We start from the raw sequence: 3,858 nt of genomic DNA, 5'->3' as shown, positions 1-3,858 counted from the left end.
TGGAACTTGGGTGTTGATAAGGTGAAAACCATAACCCCCCAAAATGGATGATTGATTTTGATGATGACTTGATCCATCCCTTGACCTTTGTTTGTGCTTGCCTTGTGTGTGATCCCTTGTTTGTGATTGTTGCATTCATGCATACATGCACATCATAACATTCATCACAGAAAAATAAATTTCAAGGAACTGAGGTCTTATTTGCAAATATTTTTCAGACCATGGTTTATGGACGAAGGAACACTAAGAAGTATAGTTTTAGATGTCCTGGTCTGAAAGAGCTAAAGAAGTTGTCATCTTTTGTATTAGATCCCTTGTACTTCAAGCAACGTCGTGGGAAGCTTTAATCTGTGTTATCTACTGATATGGTTGAAGGACTTCTGAGTGTATTGGTTCAGTTCTATGATCCTCTCTACCATTGCTTCACTTTTCCTGATTACCATCTTGTGCCTACGTTAGAGGAGTATGCTCATCTCTTGGGAATACCCATATCTGACAAAGTGCCCTTTAGTGGATTGGAGGATATTCTCAGATCTCATATCATAGCTGAAGCTCTTCATCTGAAGAAATCTGAGATTGATGCTCATTGGGTGAAGAAAGGAGGAATTATGGGGTTGACTTCTGAGTTCCTCATAGGAAAACCTACTGTCTTTGCTCAAGACGGTAGTATGGATGCTTTTGAAGACATCTTTGTATTGATCATCTATGGTTTAGCTTTGTTCCCTAACATTGACGGTTTTTTCGATGTTAACGCCATCAGAATTTTCTTAATTGGGAATCTTGTTCCTACTTTGTTGGGTGATATGTATTTCTAGATGCATTTGAGGAATTCTAAAGGTGGTGGGACTATTGTTTGTTGTGTTCCTCTTCTGTACAAGTGGTTTATTTCACACTTGCCTCAGACACCTACTTTTTTGGAGAACAAACAATGTCTAAGGTGGTCCTAGAGACTTATGTCTCTCACTAATAACGATATTGTTTGGTATGATTCTACATTGAGTAGTATGGATATTATTGACAGTTGCAGTGAATTCTCTAAGGGGCCCCTCATTGGTACACAAGGAGGAATCAACTACAACCATGCTTTGGCTCGTCGTCAACTTGGATTCCCCTTGAGAGACAAACCTAATAACAATCAGTTAGAAGGTATTTTCTATCAAGAGGGTAAAGATCCCCAACATTTGAAGCAGAATATGATACATGCTTGGCATAATGTGAATAGGAAAAGAAGATCCAAGCTTGGTCCGCGCAACTGTGTAGCATTGGAAGCTTACACTATTTGGATGAAGAAGAGAGGTTTGGAGCTGAAGATGACGTATGCTTGTGAAAGACCTATGTCTTTGGTTGTGGCTGAGCCATCAACTCTCCCTAACCAAGATGCAGGGGAGTTGGAAGACGCACTCACCAAGATGAAACAAGAGAGAGACATGTGGGAAGAGAGGTTCCATGCTTTGAGCCAAAAGCATGAAGAGTTGCAGCTTGAGTCGAAAGACAAGGATTCGCTTATTGAACTTCTTGAAGACCGAGTAGTGAAGAGATAGAGAGAGCCAGAGGGCCTACCCTCCTCTAGTATGCCTCAACCTTCTGATGCTTGGAAGAAGATTGTTGATCAGCTTTTCCTTGAGAAAGCTCAGATGAAGACCTCCTTTGAGTATGAGATTCGACGCATTCGAAGGAAGTACGCTCTCGCATCCAGATCATCTGATACCATTGCTAAGGGATCCTTAAGATGATTAGTTTCCTTTTCTCTTGTATTTGTATTTTGGTTTCTGAAATTGTACTCAGTGTAATCCTTCCAAATTTTATGATTAAAAAAAGACATTTTATGGTCAATCAAATTGGTACTATTGTTATTATGCAAATAGAACTTCATATGTTCCTTGAAATTAAACAATCAAAAACATTGCATTTCATGCATCATTTGCATCGCATGTTTTCTTCCTCCATATGTCTTATCGGTTATTCTTCTATCCTTCAGCCAAGCTGACTCACCGATGCAACACTCGTACTAATCAACCGAAGATCATGGAGCATTTATAGCAAGAGAATAGAGAGCTGAAGGATAAAATTGCATGGTTAACTGCTATGATGGAGTTTGTTCTTGCTGCGCAGAATCAGTCTTCACCAACTCCTGAAACTCCTCCCCAGAGGATTGTTATTTCTGAGGTTGCTACCTCGATTGTTTCTATTGCTGCCAGCCAATCCGGTCCTTCCATGCATGATGGATTCCCTCGGGGAATGCCATCCAACTTTATGCTTGAGGGGTATGCACCCACTTTTGTTTCTCTTCCGGCATCTAGCCTGGTCATGTCAATGCCTCCTCCAGTTGTTCATACTCTGCCTCGTGTTGAGGACACCATCTACCACTCTGATCCATCTGAGGGTCCAGACGTGTACGAGAAAATGGATGAAGTCAAGGATTAGTTCCTCGAGCTGCGTAAAGAGTTGAAGACTCTGAGAGGGAAGGATTTATTTGGGAAGAGTACTGCTGAGCTCTGCCTGGTACCCAATGTGAAGATCCCGATGAAGTTCAAGGTCCCTGACTTTGAAAAGTATAAGGGGAACACTTGTCCGATAAGCCACCTTGTGATGTACGCCAGAAAGATGTTAACTCAAACTGATAATGATCAGTTGTTGATTCACTACTTCCAAGACAGTTTGACTGGTGCTGCTTTGAGATTGTATACGGGGTTAGACAGTGCAAGTGTTTGTACTTTCAATGACTTGGGCGAGGCCTTTGTTAAGAAGTACAAATACAATGTTGATATGGCGCCCGATAGAGACCAACTGAGGTCTATGTCTCAGAAATATAAGGAGACATTCAAGGAGTATGCCCATAGGTGGAGGGAACTTGTTGCCCAGAGTAGTCCACCATTGGAAGAAAAAGAGATGACGAAGATTTTCTTGAAGGCACTGAGTTCGTTTTAGTACGGACGTATGATTGCCAGTGCCCCTAATGACTTTACCAAAATGGTGAATATGGGGATGAGGTTAGAAGAGGGAGTCTGAGAAGGACATCTGTCTAAGGAAGAAACATCGTATAGCAAGAAGTATGGGGGTAGTTTCTCTAAAAGGAAGGAAGGAGAAACTAATTCAGTATCTGTAGGGAGGCAGAGGAGGACTCATGTCAGAAAGAGTTCTCAACCTCGTCAACATCAAGTTTCTTCAGTGATTCCAATTTTTTCAAACAATTCCAATAATCAATTTGTTCTGATTCAACAACAACAACGTCAACAACAACCGCAACAAAGAACCAACTACATCAATAACAACCAACAAAACTTTGAGAGGAAGAAGGTCTCCTTTGACCTTATTCCTATGTCATATGCAAAATTGTACCCATCCTTGGTTCTCAAGAACCTTATTCAACCCAGAAATCCTTCGTAAATTTCCGAGCCACTTCCATGGTGGTTCAAACCTGAACTTCGTTATGCCTTTCACCAAGGAGCCCCTGGCCATGACATAGAGAATTGTTATCCATTGAAGTATGAAGTACAAAAGCTTATGAAAAGTGGGATGGTGTCCTTTGAAGACCGAGCACCTAATGTGAAAGCTAATTCGTTGCATACTTATGGTAGATGGCTGTCCGGGTGAGTACAAGGTTTATGATGCTCGCCATATCAGACAATCTTTGGTGGAAATTCATAAAGATATTTTTTTGGTCAGTGACTGTGAGCATGACCATGATGATTGTGTGATATGCAGTATGAACCCTCGAGGATGTGTTATTGTCAAGAGGGATATTCAGAGGTTGATGGATGAAGGTCTTATCCAAATTTGTCAGTCGAGAGATGTAAATGATGTGAATGTAATTGTGCCTGTGTTTAAGACCCCTGAGCGTGTAGTTATCTAGTTTGA

This window comes from Lathyrus oleraceus, chromosome 1 (assembly GCF_024323335.1).
Source record: "Lathyrus oleraceus cultivar Zhongwan6 chromosome 1, CAAS_Psat_ZW6_1.0, whole genome shotgun sequence".
Taxonomy (NCBI): domain Eukaryota; kingdom Viridiplantae; phylum Streptophyta; class Magnoliopsida; order Fabales; family Fabaceae; genus Lathyrus; species Lathyrus oleraceus.
The sequence above is the reverse complement of the archived record's forward strand: the minus strand, read 5'-3'. Positions refer to the sequence as shown.